Source organism: Delphinapterus leucas, chromosome 1 (assembly GCF_059928025.1).
Source record: "Delphinapterus leucas isolate spDelLeu-1000000601 "Yukka" chromosome 1, BTC_Dleu_Yukka2, whole genome shotgun sequence".
NCBI classification, from domain to species: domain Eukaryota; kingdom Metazoa; phylum Chordata; class Mammalia; order Artiodactyla; family Monodontidae; genus Delphinapterus; species Delphinapterus leucas.
In genome coordinates, this window is record NC_143129.1 from 15720918 (window position 1) to 15740248 (window position 19331).

The 19331-nt window shown below is 37.3% G+C and overlaps 1 pseudogene; it reads right to left on the reverse strand.

Annotated features, from left to right (window-relative positions):
* Positions 1-1290: 1290 nt before the first annotated feature.
* Positions 1291-19331, reverse strand: part of LOC111177388 (uncharacterized) — a 64545-nt pseudogene continuing 46504 nt past the window's right edge.

Here is a 19331-nt window from a genome sequence, read left to right on the forward strand (position 1 = left end):
TCTTGGCTGCATCAGAGAACTAGGTTACAGGGTAAACCAGCAACCCAACACCTAGAGAGATAAGTGCACCCAGAGAGATACAGCAATAGAAGCTGTTGGAACCATAAACTGGTAGTAACAGTTAAGTGGTAATTTTGGTGAATTCTGGGAGGTTGAGTGGAGACTAGTGTGAGGGTGAAAAGCTGCTGGGAACCACAACCTTAGAGAGAACCCACATTTTTATGGGCTTTCCTTCTAGGAACCCCATCACGTGTCTATGGTAAAAGTCCAAGAAAGATCCCCTCTTGGCTCTGGGAGGGGGAAGGGAAGAGTAACCATTTAGAAACATGTTCAGAGCCTTCTCCATATCAGAGGTCTACTTTCCAGTAGAAAGGACTTCGCCCAATTCTTAAACTTTATCCAGATGAAGGAAGAGAACTCACTTCAGCCTTCCTGTCTTACTTAAGGGGTGGAAAAACAGGCATCTAGAATCAGGGCTTCAAATAAATCGATTTGGGAATGTTGCAGCCAGAGAAAGGCATAGGAGGCTGAAGGTAAAAAGGCTGGGTTAACACCTGTGAAGGTCATACCTCCGAGACACAGGCACATCAAATGATTGAGATTTAATCAGAAGATCATAGAATGTTCTTCTTCCCCCCCCACCTTACCACCACATCGACAGAGCTCAGGTATAATAAAAGTGGATTATAGCTGAAAGAACTAAAATACAGACTCTATGAGCAGGGATACTTAGTGAAGCCCAAAGCCAAGTGAGGACATCAAAACAAGGACACTGGAAAAATTTCAATTAGAATATCCCATTGTCCCCTTGTGTGAGAAGTTGCATGTGCCTTTCTCCTCTACAGAATAAAAGCTCTTGGTGGGTAGAGACCACATTGTATCATCTTGGCATGGTCTGCTTTGGTAATGAACAGGTTGTCAGCAAGGTTTTTCAAGTGAAGACATGGGTAAACAAGCATGTTTTCATATTATGAGAATTTATAAGGGAATGACAAGAAATCCAGAGGCTTAAAATCTTTATTTTAATATATTTATTATTTCATTGAAAATACCCACTTACAAAAGTTGATATTTCTCCCACTTCACATTGTTTCCATTGTAGCCATACATGAGTGGCTAAATCGGGGAGGCCAGTAATGATTAAGTATATATTATAGTTGTAGGCACCTCTGTTGGAAATTTCCACATAATTTTGTTTTTAATTTCATGAACATTTCACCCAGAGTCCTGGAGTGTTTTACTGTTTTTATAATGAAACTCCCTCTCAACTCCACATGCTCCATATTCACTCACACCACTCTTTTTTTTTTAAGTGTCTTATTTTTATTTTACTGAATTCGGAATGTGGCATTTACAGAAGAAATGACACAAGTGGTGCAGCCACCCAAGGACCAAGATGATAGTAAGCTGCGTTGCAAACCCCAATGTAAATTCCCACTAAATGAAAAAGCTGGATTCCAATTCTTCATTAAAAGGTTTTGGTGGATATTTTCAGTAACCTTCAGATATAGATACCCAACCCCATGGCTAGCAGATAGAGAAGAGACGGAAGAAAAACTTTAGAAACTCTGCAGAGAAGATGCCCCCTTTCTCCCTAACACTCGTGTTCCTCAAGCTGAGCGTGATCGTGCGCTGCGGGGGTTTGAAGAGGAACTGGGGGTGGGGGTAAGGAGCGATGTTTTCTGGCCGACTTGACCAGTCCCATATCCAGTCTGAGTTTTTCTTCAAGAGGCTTTCTCCGTCTTTCTTTGTCTCCATGTAATCTTCCTCCGACTGAGAGCTGTTTTTCTCATCAATATTAGTGTGTCTGCTTTGGAAGCTCCATTGGTATCTTGCGAGGTCTATGAGCAAGGTGGGCGGTCACAGAGAGAAGTCTTGGGGCTACTCCGTCCAGACTCATGCTGCACACCCAGCAGTATTTCTTCCACGTCGCCATTATAAACAGAAACAGAGTGGAACAACGCTGGCGTTCCCATTATTGCCAAAGTGTAATTCCACCCAAGAGCCATGCAACCACTCCTCCTGCAGTGCGGATGGCTTACTCTGAGACACGGCACCTGGGCGAAGGTGCTGCGGGAGGTGAGACGGCGTCGGGGTCGACGTGGGGTCAACGTCGACTGCGGCGCCGGCGGGGTCGACGTGGGGTCAGCAGGCGCTCTGAGGCGGGAGTGCGAGCGGCGGTGGCGTCAGCGTCGGGCCAAGGAGAGGGAGGCCAGACTCACCACACACACCTCTCTCTTTTGAAAGGTAATTGCAGCCACCATTTAGGTAATGTGTTTACATTTCTTTTGTGGTCTTGACTGACCAGGCTGACGTTTAGCAGTGATTACCTCTGACCCGCGTTTACTTCTGCGATGAGGATCTCATCATTGCTCGCAACTGTGTAAAAGAAATGACCTCTGAGAAACAGTCTCAGTGAAAACCTTCTTTGGTCATAGTTGTCCTCTGCTCTTTGAATCTAGTAGCATTCATACCCATATTCCCTGAGCATCGGTCAGAAAAGGTGGTTGGTTTGGTTTATTTTGTTAAATACTGGAACACAGATGCTAAAATGAGGTATGTCTAGGATCTAGTGTTGATGGAAAAATTGGGAAGGAAACTAATAATAAACAAAATATCTCTGTATCTAGGGGGCGACAGAGAAAGTGAGAGAGACTGTCTTCAGAAATCCAACTTAAGATACTGCTTATTGGATTCCTAATGAAGGAAGGAGACCCTTAAATTCTAGGTGACCAGGCTTTAACCTTAGGATAGAACTAAAACTAGAAATAATACGTATAATACATAAATTATGTATCTTGTATTTTCAGTCACTTTTTCGTAACGTGTTTAAATATGGTTCACGTGAAGTTCATAAACATGATTTAAATACCAGCATTTGACATTTTTCCTCCAGCTTTGTCCAAGTCCAAGAAACTGAGAGAAATAGTATTTCAAGTGACATTAGTGTTCAGCTCACTGGAAAGTTAGGTTTTTGAACAAGGATGGTTCATCAGGCTTTTTCATTGACCGGATAAAATATTCTTTCAGGCCTTCTAAAGCCTTCGCTCTTTTTCTTTGCCCATCTCGCAAACTCGGGCTGTTAAGCACCTCGGTTGCCTTGACACTGAGAATGAGGTGCTCTTGACGGCAGACACAGGGAGGAAGTGCCCTGGTTTTGAGCACAAAAGCTATATTCCTGTTTTATTATCAGTCTCTTTTAAGTTTGATTGTAGAAGTCCATCCTCTAGGGTCCAACCTACTGGGACTGTACTGTCAGACTTGGGCTCCTGGCAAAATGGGTATCAGACCTGAGACTAAAGTTTCCCTGTCACCTTGAGAGGCTCTCTTTCAGAGTGACCAGCTAACCTCCCTCTGAGCTGGCTCTTTATTTCACAACAGGGGTTTCTTTTGTGTTTTTGTCCTCCTTGATTAATCCATTAAGAGAGACAAATTCAAATGTGGATGAAATGACTAGCCCTTGAGTGTGTGTATTCTTTTTTCTAACCTTGAGTGTGTGGATATTTTTTAAAATTATTTTTAAAACTTTTATTGTAGTATAGTAGATGTACAATTTTGTGTTACTTTCTGGTGTACAGCAAAGTGAATCAGTTATACATATACATATACCCACTCTTTTTTTAGATTCTTTTCCCATATAGGCCATTACAGAGTATTGAATAGAGTTCCCTGTGCTACACAACAGGTTCTTATAAGTTAACTATTTTACATACAGTAGTGTGTACATGTCAATCCCAATCTCCCAATTTATCCCTTCTCCCCTTATCCCCCGGTAACCGTAAGTTTGTTTTCTATATCTGTGACTGGGTCTTTTTAATAGCAAAATTATATTTGCTTAGAGCTTCTACTGCCTTTCCCAGAATAAATTCTTCATTTCCTTTCTAACGTTACACCATCCCCCAGGGATTTCTTCTCCCACAGAGCTCCAAAATCTCCTATGGGTTACTCACACTTGCTCATGAGTCATGTGGTCTCATTAGTTGCTCTGCCCACCTCTGCAGAATCAGCGCTGCGATGAGCAAGTCAGAGACCAGGTGGTCCTGAAATGGCCTGGACTGAACCCTCTTGGCCCAGTGCTTTACTCACCACCATCGGTCTGATGCACCTGTCCAGATTTCTGCCTCATTCCTACTGGTGCAAATGTTCTCTCCTGAGGAAAAGCAGGAATCTCTTCCCATTATATCATGTTTAGCTCCACAGCAAAAGTCCTTTTACTTCAGCAGTTATGTTGGGAAAGGGCTAACCTAATTCATCGTTACTTCACTTGAATTCTTTCGGTGTTCATGAAAATTTACATAGTCATCAAGTGCATACACCTTAGCAAACTGTTTCCTATTGCTGCTGTACCAAATTACCACAGACTTAGTGGCTTAAATCAACACAAATTTATTCTCTTACAGTTCTGGAGGTCAGAAGTCCAGGATGTGTCTCACTGGTTAAAATTAGTGTCAACAGCTTCCCTTCTGGAAGCTCTAGGGATAAATACATTTTCTTGCTTTTTTCAGCTTCTAGAAGCTGCTCATGGTCCCCCTCCAAAGCCTGCAATGTCTGGTTGAGTTTTTCTCCCATGGTATCACTTTAACACTGACTTTTCTGCCTCCCTCTTTCATGTTTAAGGACCCTTGTGATTACATTGGTCCCACCTGAATAATCCATATTACTCTCCCTATTTTGAGGTCAGTTGCCTAGTAATTTTAATTCCTTCTGTTATCTTAATTCCTCTTTGCTATGTAACATAGCATACCCACAAGTTCTGGAGAACAGGGCCTGGATCTTTGAAAGGCCATTCTTCTGCCTACCACATATACATTCATAATAACTAAAGTCCAGAAAACAGGATGAGGGGAAAATTAAATCACCCTGATGGTTGAGAGTTTGGTTCAATGACAATACGTAATTTTGAAGGTAAATGTGATTTGAGTTCACATATATTTATTGTTCAAATAGTTTTCCTCTAGATCTCTCTGATGCCTAAATTTTAGAGTTCAGATCTTTAATAAAAATGTAAATGTGGAAAGAAGCAGATTTTTTGGCCTCTACAATCCATTCATGTCCTTCACCTCCTCACTTCTGGTAAAAAAAAAAAAAAGTGGTTCTTTCAATATAATGACATATTATTTTCTAAGTCACAGTTAAAATGAATGGTAAATACTCTGAAATTGAAAATATAAATAATTTTCCCTTTAGTAGCAAGCCTTCCAAACAGTGTTTTCCAAGTATTTTGAACACAAAGATTTTTTTATTATATCAATATAATCTGACACAAGCTAGTTGTGTTAACTTTCAGCATCTGTGGATTGAGAAATATAACAAAAACTACTGTGACTCTACTAATGTTTAAAATAAGTATGCACATTATTCTTTATGACACACAGATATGTTTCTGACAATGGCACATATAAGTGTATGATATTCTACATATTTATTTTATATATACGGCTTTGTACACATAGATAATCAGTTCACAGGCCCCTTGTAGTAACTCTGCACTTCAGAAATCTATGTTAAACCCAGATTGCAAACTATTTCCTAAAAGTCAAAAAACGTCTCAAATCTATCTTCTTAATCTCCATCAAAACACAATTTTTTTTTCAAATATTTCAGAGCACTGCAAAATGCAGTTACCTCACTTTTGAACAAACAACTTAAAAAGAGTCTACAAGGAAACGTGTTGAAAATTCTGAAACAGAAATGTGCAAATAGATTTTTTATCCCTGTCTCTAGTAGTTGTCTAGTATAAAACATGTAATTTAAAGTCACTTAATTTACAGAATTGATATGCTTATTAAATACGACTTGATAATTTAACCCACAGTCTCTCAGAACAGATTCTAAGAACTCTTGAGCCAAATGCATATTCAAATTTTACTTCTGATTTAAGACTTTAAGAAATAGGATGCCTGTATATGATAAATCCAGTTTCATACAAGTGAAGAATATTTTGTAGGAATTTATAGTAATATTAAGCTCTCTACCTAAAACCTGAAGTACATTGTTTCATTGAGTAGTTGTCTGTGCTGGAGAGATCACTGTGTTTTATGGAAACATAATTGGAAAATAACTTTTAGAAAAATAAAAAGAAAACATTTGATGAGATACATAAATACTATTTACTAGAATATTTATTAGAAAAAAAAAGAGAAGTTTAAAATTTTAAACAATCATTACATTTAAAAAAATTCCCTGTTTGCTTATTGAGAATTATTAGAATAATGTGGAGAATAAATCACGTACCTAAAATAATGGCTTAAATGAGATTGTGGAAAATTTAGGTTAGTAAAATGAAAAGGGCAGTGTTAAATTATATGGTTTGGCTAACAAAATAAATCTCTTCATCTTGTCCCATTCATTTTATTAGATAATGTTTTTAGAAGTTTTATCTCTCAGTTAAGCTTTGGCCAAGGACTCCTAAATTTTTAAATAGTTCCCCAAGTTTACTTAGATGATGCATTTAAAGTTGTTTTTAATGGAATATATATTGGATGTTTACTGCAGTCTTTTCTGTTGAGTTAACTGGGGTATGAATTTACTCTAAAATAATTCTTGATCTGGATTTAAGATTATCAGGAGCCTGTCAATGCAGAAATGACATTAAGAATTTATAATTCCATGCTAGTTAAAATTTCCTCAAATCTGATGGAGAAGAGGGATTATATAAGAGCAAATTACTGGCATATTTCCATTGCTAAAGGCTAAGGACACAGAACTTTTACAGATTCAAAAGGTTATAAATTTTAGTTTATGTGCCCGTTATAGCCACTGTTGACAGGAAACAGGATGAACACAGTGTGAAATGTGACTTGCAGAGTCACTTGAGGCTGGTTCTCTGAAATTTACCAAGTCTACTGCCATTAACAGCCTGTGTAAGTAGGACCCTAGACAGTGTATTTTGGTTTTATTTACATAGCTAAAGAATGTATTAAGAATTAATCATTTATCATTCACTTTTTATAAATAATCTTTGACTCTTTTCTCAAAAGAATATTAATTTCTAAAAACTGGTACTACCTAGGCTAAGCATATTATTTTCCATGGGGTGTTAAATAAATTTTTAAAGTAAATTTCTGGTACATAAGGAAATCTACATTGGTAAGTTAGAAATCATATGATATTTAGGAATGCTGCGATGGAAATATTTTTTTTTACTGTTGCTTTTGTAAATGATATTGTTGGAGAGAGACTTTTAAGCTCTTCCTTCGAAAACTAGGTATAGATAAGAACATGGGTTAGCATAGATTAGATACCAAGGTCTGTAACAAAATGATAACAAATCGTGTTTTCTATTGGTTAGATGTTACTGTTTGATTTTTTTTGTTTTTTTGTTTTTTTTTTTGCGGTACGCAGGCCTCTCACTGTTGTGCCTCTCCCGTTGCGGAGCACAGGCTCCGGACCCCCAGGCTCAGCCACCGTGGCTCACGGGCCTAGCCGCTCCGCAGCATGTGGGATCTTCCCAGACTGGGGCACGAACCCGTGTCCCTTGCATCGGCAGGTGGACTCTCAACCACTGCGCCACCAGGGAAGCCCTACTGTTTGATATTTAATTCAAAAGAAGCAATGATGGGTAGCTGTAAAGAACATAGATTATAGTCTAAATCTGTTCTGGGCTCTCTCATTGCTAGCTGTGTCACCTGCAGGTCAGTCAGTTCGCTTCACTCTGCTTCAGTTTGCTCATTTTATAAATGATGGTAATAATAGTACATACCTCAAGAGGTTGTCTTGAGGATTAAATGGGTTAATACAGGTAAAGCACTTAAAACATTTCCTGACATCTTCTAAGTGTTTTTTGAAAAATAAGGTATTTACTCATTTATTATTATAAGTGCCTGTACATACCAGGCCCTGTGTTGGAGTCTCGAAGGGAAGTACGTTTTGGGCCCTGTTCTCAAAGAGCTTATGAGTCTTACACAGGTCATCTCCATGTAATGTGTTCAGGTTTATATGTGAAATACATGTTGGTTGCTATGACAGAAGCTTGACTCTGAGTTTTTCAAACAGAATATCTGAGCTGCTTCTTGAAGATAAGAAATTGTGCAAGTGAAGAAGCTGGGGAAGGGCATTTCGTTTAGAAAATAGCATGAAAGCAGACACAGAATGGTGAAATAAAATGAATATGCAGGGAGCTTCTAGTAATTCAGTATCAGAAAGCTTAAATCACAGGGGCGTACGCATCTGGATGTCCCTCTCCCCCTGCTTTGGTTTATTCAAAAGGAATCAAATGTTTTTACGTTGGTCATAGGTTCTGCAGATCAGCACAGTGCTTACCACTCCTTTTAAGTTAAGCAGACCTGGGAACAAGGCCTTGGGAACAAGTATTTTACTTGAGAAATGATCCCAGGAAGCACAAATGAAAAAGTGCTGAAAAAGAAACAGAAAGAAAGAAATGCAAATGAGATGTGTGTTAATAAGTGGGTTTCTGTTTTGGGCAACTGGGCCTCAGTCCTACTGGTGATCCTCTGAGAAAACACGTAGAACATATTTCTGAATTGTTCCAGGGGAAGATGGACAGACTGGGGTGTTTATTCACCCACTTTCACCCCTGCACACATACCATTGGTTGAAGGTTTCACCTTGAAGCAGTCACTCCCCTGATCTTCAGTTGCTCCTGCCTTTAGTCAGCAGGCTCTTGTGGGGCTAGAATTAGCTCTCATGCAGTGAAGGAGAGAGATGCAATGTTTAGAGTAGAATGCTATCAACATACCAAAAACTGTCTTCTACAGCCGCAGGTGCGTTCAGAGGGAGACTTAGAAGTTAGGGAGGAGGGAGCGACCGAGGGCACAGATTCAGGTGAGCTGTCAGGCCTCCGAAGACCTGATTCTGCAGCCCCTGGTAAGAAGAATGAGGTAGGGGCTGACTGGAGACTTGAGATAAGGCTGGAGAAATAGGGAGAGGAAAAATCATTCAGCACCTCACAGACCAGGTAATGCTGGCAATTTATCTTTTATTATTAAGTCCTTTAAAATGGTTTTCATAGAATGTGAAATATTTCAATTTGCATTTTGGATCATTGTCTTAGACTGTAAACATTATCCTTAACTGGAAAATAACATAAATTTAGCTAGTTTGTTGAACATGGTTTAAAAATGGGTCTTGGCCCACACATGGAGATCTGGGACTTAGCAAGAGAAAAATCAGTTAGATTCTGTAGTATAATTTAATTCAAACTAAACTTACTTTTGAACATGTTTTAAATTGGTGAAAGACTAAGTAAATCACAGTATTTTTTATAGTACAAGTATAGAGTAAAATGTACGTATTTTTACATATTTACAGAATTTTATCAGTCTCTATAATGATGTCACATACTGGATAAGAATGTAAAGGTGCATCACCATATTAAGGAATGTTATGCATAATAACTGATGAATGCAAGCAATTTACCTTTTAAATTTTATTATGACCGTATGCTATTTTATTTATGTTTTTCCAGCTTTATTGAAATAAAATTGACATATAACGTTGTGTAAGTGTAAGATGTACAACGTATTGATGTAACACACTTATATACCGTGAAATGAATACCACTGTTGCATTAACTAACATTTCCAGCACCTCATAAAATTACCATTTCTTTTCTGTGGTAAGAACATTTAAGATCTACTGTCTTGGCAACTTTCAAGTGTATAATACAGTATTGTTAACTATAATCACCCTGTTGTACGTTAGATACCCACAACTTATTCATCTTATAACTGAATGTTTGTACCATTTGGCCAACACCTCTCCATTTCTCCAACCCCCTAGCCCTTGCTAACCACCATTCTACTTTGTTTCTATGAGTTTAGCTTTTTTTAGATTCCACATATAAGTGATATCATACAGTATTTGTCTTTTTCTGTGTAACTTGTCTCACTTAGCATAATACCTTCAGGGTCCATCCATGTTGTTGCAAACAGCACGATTTCCTTCTTTCTCGTGGTTGAATAATATTCCATTGTTCCATATTATCTTTGGAATAATATTCCAAAGATACGGTACGTCTTCTTTCTCCATTCATCCATTGACAGACACTGCTGTTGTTTCCATATCTTTGCTGTTGTGAGTAACGCTGCAGTGAACATAGGAGTGCAGCTATTTCTTCAAGATACTGATTTTGTTTTCTTTGGCTATATACCCAGAAGTGGGATTACTGGATCATAACCATATGCTATTTTAGGTTTAAGTATTAGGGTCAGACAGTTCCATAATATTCATTCTAGGTGTATTACTGTTTGTCTCCACTTAGTGGGCACACTCCAGAGAAATGAGTGAGAGAATATAAATTCCTTATTTCTAGATAGTATAGCATCAGTTACAGAGTTTAATATTGATTTATGCTAACAGTTTTGTAGAATTAATCAATAATTGCTTTGAAAATGATCTTTAAACAAAGGAATAATTTGTAGAGTATGACCAAGTTACTTTAATTCAGTATTCTGAACTTCTGTTGACAATCCCTTTAACAACATTATATTGTGACTATTTCATGAAAGTTCTGATAATGCTTTGTGATCTTAAATGCAAATCCTTTGACAGAGATCACTTTCTCTGTATTCCCCATCAGCATTTTTTAACATGCACATTACTCACATTGAATAATTTTGTAGGGTGGAGATAATTTCCATGGGAAATTCATACATAAATCAATTAGACCAAGGCTGAACATGTTTGCTAAAATATGTTTAGCTATATCAGAATGGTTATCTATTTGATTATATTATGTTTAATATCTAAAATAGCTGCTGTTGACTTCCTAGAAAACGTGTTAGTACACTTAAATGTGCATGTGTGGTGTGTGTACACGTATGCTTTTGGAGTACTTGGTAAGGTGTATATCTAGAGAGAGATACACACTATTATTACTTTGGAAGATACTTCACTTTTTGGCTACTTCTCACAGTTTTAAAAAATTCCAAGTAGATATTATTTTCACTGATTAATTCTTGAGAGCCAGCTAAATATTAGACTTTGTGCATGAAAGACATTTTCTAAATTCCTATAATGTGGAGGAAGAAGCTGCTGAGTTTACCAATGTAGAGACACTCCATGTTGTTAAGGTGTAGAATGGAGAACTGCCAAAATGTCAGGACCCAAGTAGCTTAGCATGGTCTCGGATGTAGTTTTTACGGGAAGGAAAAGGAGCTTCCTTATAAAGATTCCTTTTTCAGGAATCTCAGGGCAGTTAACCACATAGGCAAAGTTCAAGCATAGTTTCTTTACACATATAAAATAATGTAAAGGCCTTTGTTACACAAACAGCACACAGATACAAGTACAGATTGCAATGGCAGTGTGTTATGTGACATTTAAAAAAAAGGAATCTCACTAAGCTGTAGTGTTTCCGAGGCATATAATTTATCATCTGAACAGTGCTACCCTGATGACAAACAAAAGCATCTTACCTACCTTAAATTGTTCAAGTAATTGTTCAAGTATTGGTTTTTTAAACAATACAACTGCTTGTCTATACTTTGTCATTGTTGAACAAGTTAAAACTTGTTATGGAGCAGAATTTTTCTATAATATATTCCTTAGTGTTTACATTTAGATTCAAAGAGGAAAGCTACTGCACAACCAATGATTCTATTCCACTCGGTTTCCTCTGACTCGTTCAGGCTTTCTTAATTATTTTTGCAAGAGGCCTTACTGGTTTTAGTCTGATATTCTAGTAGAAGTAATTTGTACTTTGAGTGGGAGGTTGGGAGCCTATGAAGGTTTCACTTGTGTGTATTCTGTGTCTACTTTCACGCCAATCAATATTTATAGAGCTTGCTTTGTTCTGTTCATCTTCCTGCAGTAAAACCATCCAAACCGTTCAGAAAAGTCCTTTTATCCATCAAATGTTCAAGGTGTATCTCACCTATCTTCTAATTGATTATATGAAATATACTCTATATATACACCTTTATCCATATACTTTTTTTCTATAATTCCTGACACCCAGGATTATCTTTTTCTTAGAGCAGGGTGCCACCATGTTACCTTCTAGCCATGGCCCAATCCATCTGGGAGAGCAGAAGGGAGCATCTGGGATGGTTGGAAAAGGAAAACAGGGACTCTTGTTAGCATATTCACATACCAAAGTTAACACTAAATGATAGACCATCTTGGATGTGTTGAGATGTGTTTACCTTGTAGTTGTTACATTTCAAGGTTGCACAGGGAAGAGATCATCTTTGTTCTTTCCTCTCCCACCTGGAATTTTTAAAGCTCTTTGTACCCTTCCAGTACCTGATGGAACCTAACTGATCTAGGCCTGAGGCTGAGAAACAGAACAAGTCAGATCCTGGGGGAAGGTGAGAGGAATTAAGAGACTTAGGGTATCCTGAAAATGGAAAGTTGGGAGAGGGAGAGACATACTCTGGGTTCTCTTTTACATCAGTTGAAAAGACAGATAAAAAAAACTGATAGGCAAAGATTTATACATGTGGCATATGTGTATATTATTTTAAAAAAATAGAGATCAAGGAGATGTTGCATCTGTTGTGCATCAACGATATGCCAGTCATTTTGCATATATTTTCACATTTAATCTTCAAATAAATTTGAAAGAAAAGCACTACAGTCAGCTCCAGTTTGCAGATTGAGCAGTGGGCTGAGAGAGGTTATGTAACGCACCCTATGTGGGCTCCTCACTAAAGGAGTAAGAATTCCCACACCAGTCTCTCCAGCTTAACTAATTGCTTGAATTCAAACTCTTAGAAAGAAATTTTTTGGTAGATAAACTTAAAGTTATTAAAATTTTCTTATGTTATAAAAGTGTTATTTTCCTAAAGGCAATAATTTTAATTTTCTTCCTTTTCCCCAAATCCCAGTCCATTCAGATCTGTTTTATTTGTACCAATGAAATTACCGGTATGATTTTGCTAGACTAGCATGTTTAAATGCAAGTTAAATGACTTGGAATTAAAAGATATTCATGAACACTTCCTGAGGTATTTTAAAATTGCATAAACTTTCAGTTCTTTATGGATTTGTGAGAAGGTATCATATTCACCAAGCTGTGCTGTTTTAGGAAAACAAAAATCTCTTCCCTTTCACCTTCTGCTCACATTAAAAAAAAAAAAAAAAAAAAGAGGCAGCACTCCTTAAAGACTACCATTGTCAGGTTGTGTCCTGCCTTTACAAAGATTTTGTGAAAAATGCTGAAGAAAGCAAGAATGATACTTGGGCAAATCCTATATGTAATGAATAAGTGTAAAATTGTTCAGTTGCTTCTTACCCACAAGATCCAAGGGCTGCTTCTAATTGCCATCTTCTGATGGTCACAAATCCTGACATAGAAAAAGTCATGCTCAAATAATCCATCCAATTCAAGAAATTCTACTTTATTTCCTGATTTGTTATTTAAATCTTATGTAAAAGAGTTTTTTTATAGCAGGAATTAATTAAAGCAAAGTTAATCAAAACAAACCTAATTCAAAACAAAGTTAATCATAAATGTGCACACAGCTTGGATACTTGGCTGTATACAAATCTTAAGCAATAACATTTACTTTCCCAGACAACCGAACTTTCCTTTTTCAAACTAAACTTCCCAGTCTCTTTCAAACTAATACTCACTTTAGTCAGTACCCAAATAGGCATTTTGCTCTATTTGTAACATGTGTATATTCGACATCAAATGAATTAGTCTTTTGGGGTTGGTGGTGTGACTTTTTTCAAACTCATCCCAGAACAATAAAGATTCCAAGTTATAACATACTATAAGCAGGATCAGCTATGAAATTAGTGGAGCCCAGTGCAAAATAAAATTAAGTGTTTTGTGTTAAAAAATTATTAAGAATTTCAAGACGGCAACATCAGACCATTAAACCAAGTGTGAGGACCTTCTCAGCACTGGACCCTGTGTGACTACACAAGTCACACACCCAGGGAACCAGTTCCGGCTGTGAAATTTCATCTAATTGTCACCATGCTCTTTCCTGGTAATAGTCTAGATTCCAAGTACCCTATAGATAGTCATATTGAAAAAAAAATGGTGGATATACTATTTCTGTTAAGTAGATAAAAACAGGATTTTAAAAACTTTTTTTTTGGATTTTGAGGACATCTATGAAACATACCTCACAGTAAGTAAACTCTCTCAGAATTGGTAGTATGAAGAACTAAAACAAACGTTATGATCTGTCAAACTTATTTTGAGCTTTAACACTTGAAAGAAATGACTAGGTGCTGAATGCCTTTAGGAAAATGTCTTCTTTTTTGTCATTATACTAACGAATCTTTCTAGGATTCTCTACAAAATGAGTATCTCACTTTCTTATAGCTCAGGCTGGCCACATGGATATTCTTTTCTATCAGAGTATACCTGACGCCTGCAATGAGGGTTATTACTCTATCTTGAATTGCCCCTCTTATCTGGTGTATCTCAGTGTATATTTTTCATATGCAAAAATCATATGACTAGATCATTTGAATAATTTATTCCAAACTAGTGTGGTTCTTGGTATGTGATTACTTCTATTACATAATTAATAAATTTAATCTAAAGCAAAATAGAAAATTCAGACATGAAAAGTAAATAAATTACCCATATATTTTCCACTTCTAGTTACCAAGTTTTAATATTGGAATATGCTTCATTTTTTTTCTCTAGCATTTAAAAAAGGAGAGTATACGATATATGTTTCTGTAAATGTTTTCTATTAACAATGTACCAGAGACATCTTTTTAGGCCAGTAAATATAGTTTTATATCATTTTTAATATTCATATTGCAGTCTATTATGTAATTGTAGTAGAATTCATACACCTCACCTCTTTTGCTGGAGAGTAGGGATCATGATCCTTTCTTTTCCAAGTCTTTTTTTCTCAGGCTTTCTGATCAGGGTGCCATTATATCTTATCATCCAGCTCTAGCATGGCCTTCTCAACCATCATTTAGTTTGTTAGAAAGCGGTCGCATTATTTTTTAACTTCACTTTCTTTTTGGATATAATGCCATTTCTCCCTGTTGGCTCTTGGCTCAACTGTGACTCAGTTCTGCCCGACTCCTGTTCCTTGTCACTGGCCCTGTGGGCAGGTTCCAATCTGGCGTATGCTGACTTCGTGAAGGGGGTCTTGTTACCTAAGGGGTCATATTGCTGCTGCACATAATATTAGTATTTTTATGAAAATCTAAATACACAATCATTTTTTATTTAGTGTTACCTATTCTTTCATGCTCTAGCCCATCAGTAGCTGTCATTACATACATCCCTGCTGCTTCTCATTTGTGGACTTCTACGTAGATTGTCAGTGTAGATGAGTTCAATTAACATTGCTGCCTGCTATGAGGAGAATTTGCCCCATGCCTTCAGATTTGGAGTTTCTGCTCGAAATCACTGTTTCCTATTTTGTCCACAGCTTCTGAACTTGTCCAGTTCATCTATCTAACCATCAGTCACAAAAGTCTCTGTTTGTGGCTCCAAGTAAGCTGCTCTGGATGATCTCTTTGCAAAGCCCTCAGTAAGCCCTATCGTGATTTGTATGTATGCTATGTGGTCTATATTTCATGGTATTCCACCCCAACATACCCTCATTATTTGATGAAAAAGCCAAACTCACTGTTATTTTTATATGGCAGATGATTGCCTATCAATTTTCTGTCACTTTGTGGTATTTCTCAGGTCTGTGCAAAATGAATTTTGTACATGCAACAAAGTATACCATGCAAAATACACTTTCAGATTTGATAAAACTACAAACAGAAATTGTTATGTAATAAGTAAAAAACTCATGTTGATAAAGACATTCTTCTTTAATAAATACCTTACATGTAATGCTTAAAAAATTTTTTTAACATTAGTAAAAGTTTCATCCTTAAATTTTTACAAAATTTTGCTATATCAAAAAGGAGTGCCTCCCACTTCCTCACCTCATTGATCCAATCATTTCACTACTAATTCATTCATTAATTCATTTAACAATTTTCCAGCACGGCTCTTTTCTATAGATACATTATAAAACCATACAATAATGTATTTGTTTGATAAGTATTTATTCAGTTTCTACTTATAAGGCACCATTCTCTGTCCTTGGTATATATCAGTGGAAAAAATGGCAGACCAAAAACCCCTCCTTATGTTAAAGAAGAAGAGAAATGGGAAGTAAACACGTAAATAATTTTAGATAATGAAAACTGTTAAGGAATTTAATCAGGGAGATGGGGCACTTGATCTCAGATAGGCAGAGAATGCATTTTGTAAAAAGTGATATTTAAGCCCAGAAGAAACCAGCCATGCACAGGTCTAGAGAAAAGCACCTAGGCAGAGGGGACAGCAAGTGTAAAGGCCCAGTGAGCATGGCAGGTCATTAGCTGAGAGTAAGGTACAGGGAGGAAGTAATGTGACATTTTAACACTAAGTGAAAAAAAGCTTAATAAATAAACTCATGCTATGAATCAAGATAGAGATGTGGATGACAGGGTGGGGTCAAGTAGAAAACACAGATCTTTGGGGTTGATAAGGCTAAGAAATTGAGAAACCAGAATATTGGGCACATCATCTTCATGGATACTGTATTCTGTAAGAATGGTGACAAGGGCATTGGTAGAGAGATGAATCAGAATTATATCTGACTGTTAAACTAGAGATCCCAAGGCTTCCACTTACATCTCACAGGCAGAACATAGTCGTGTTGCTGCAGTACAGAACAACGGAGTTCTTGTACTAAGAAGGAAGGGGAGCACAGTGTTTGGGAGGTTATGAAAAGTCCGTGTCTCATTGTCTTTACTATTAAGTATGAAACTTCAGAAGAGTCTTCTACACATTTATCTTTAGGCCTAAGGAAAAAGAAGTACTGGTTTGTGTCTTAATATAGTTTTCTTTCTACTTAAGAGCTAATGACTGAAATGTAGTAAATGGCACAATACCTGTTTGATAAATAAATGAATCAATGAAAAAATAACTAGATGATTATTACTTATCAAGCATAAAAAATCTTTTTTTTTGTTTGTCTGTTTTTTCAAGATAATGGTTTTATTTCCTTTGGAAACCCAAATATCTAGAAGTGGGAGTGCTGGATTATATGATAGTTCTACTTAAAAATTTTTGAGGAACCTGCATACTGTTTTCTATAGTGGTTGTAACAGTTTACATTCCATACTAAAAGTGTACAAGGGTTCCCTTTCTTTTTCTTTCTTTCTTTTATAAAAAAATTTTTTTATTGGAGTATAGTTGCTTTACACTGCTGTGTCAAGCACCACCCCCTTTCCCCCTTGGTATCCATATGTTTGTTTCTCTATGTCTGTGTTTCTATCTCTGCTTTGCAAATAAGACCATCTATACCATTTTTCTAGATTCCACATATATGTGTTAATGTACGATATTTGTTTTTCTCTTTCTGACTTACTTTACTTTGTATGACAGTCTCTAGGTCTATCCATGTCTCTGCAAATAACACAGTTTCATTCCTTTTTATGGCTGAGTAATATTCCACTGTGTATACGTACCACATCTTTATGCGTTCCTCTGTTGATGGACATTTAGGCTGTGAAGCATAAAAAAATCTTTACTTCAAACTTCCAGTACTCTGGCAATTCATATTACAGTGTTTCTACACAGTCCACATACACAGAAGATAGCTTGGTGCAGTGGACAGAGCATAGACAAACTAGGTTAAATGCTAGCTCTGTTACTAACCCCCTGTATGACCAAAGGGATGTTCTTCAACCTCAGAGAGGTTGAGTTTCCTTTCCTTCCATATTCCAGATCTGTGCTTTACACCCAAACTAATATGTAAGATCAATAAAAAACCTAAAATGTTGCCTTCTCCCATCACTGGTTTTGAAGCTGTGTTATAGATATCTCAAATATTTGTTTCCTTCAAGGTAGTGGATAGTGATTTCTACACATTTTTCTAGCTGTAGGCTATGTGGGGGCCAACAACTGGATGACTTAATATTCTCAGAAATATGGCAGGATTGCAGTTCATTGCCTTCTGTGGTTCAGCAGAGCCATGAGGCTAGTTGTAGTCAGTGGGTTATCAGAAGTCAGCTATGGGCTGGGTATTGAGTGGCAGGGTAAGACCCTCAAAAATTCTCTACTGAGAATTTTTTTTTTCTTCTTATAATATGTGACAGAAATCTCAGATGGCCCTCAAAATTCCTCCTTAGTGTACCTTCCATATATAACCCTCTTTCCCTTGAAGTGGACAAAATTTGTGAACAAGATATCATTCCTGTCATTAGGTTACATTATAGTTGAAAGGATTTTGCAGCTGTAATTAAGGTCCCTAATCAGTTGGTTTTGAATTACTCAAATTATTCTGCATGGGTTTGATAATCATTTGATTCCTTAAAAGAGGAATTCTCCTGCTCACCTACTGAAGTGAGCTGCCAAGTTGTCTGTAAGAGGGGAATGTGGCAAAGGACTATGAGTGGTGCTTAGGACCTGAGATCAGACCCTGGCTAGCAGTCACCAGGCAAAAGGAGACCTCTGTCATACATCCACAAAGAGCTGAATTCTGCAGACAACCATGTGATTTTGGAAGAGTATCGTGAGTTCTGTAAGCAATGTAGGCCAGCTAACACCAAGATTGCCATCTTGTGATACCCCAAGCAAAAGACCAAGCTAAATTGTACCCAGGCCCTGACCCACAATAACTATGCGATAATAAATGTGCATTGTTTTAAGTGATGCTTTACACCATTGAGTTTGTGGTGGTTTTTTTTTTTGCAGTACACGGGCCTCTCACTGTTGTGGCCTCTCCCGTTGCGGAGCACAGGCTCCGGACGCGCAGGCTCAGCGGTCATGGCTCATGGGCCCAGCCGCTCCGCGGCATGTGGCATCTTCCTGGACCAGGGCACGAACCCGTGTCCCCTGCATCGGCAGGCGGACTCTCAACCACTGCGCCACCAGGGAAGCCCTGTGGTGGTGGTTTTACAAAGGAATAGAAAACCGATACATAAGGAATGATACATAAACATCAATATTTAAGAGGTTTCCCTGGCGAATTAGTTCCCTGCATGAAGATTATGTGTAAAGGTCTGTTGCCAAATTACTATGTACGTACAAGGAGAGCAAAAACTAAAACTCTTTTTTTTTTAAAGTATTGAGATTTATAAATTCTCTTCCCTTCCCCTCCCTTCCCTTCCCTTTTCTTCCATAGCCTAAACTAGCCTATCTTCACTGATACAAATTTGGCACCAGAAGTCAAATGCAATAATGACCAAACAATGCATTTTACATTGCTTTAAGAAGTTTTCTTAGGAGTAAACTATTATTAGAGACTAGAAGGAGAGTCATCCTTGTTAGGTAGTGGAGAAACACATGATAAAACTGTCAAATGTCATCATTTGCAATGTAGATAATTTATCTTCTGACCTTGTAACTTTAAGGAAAGTGTTTGGGAAATAGAATGTTAGTAATGTGT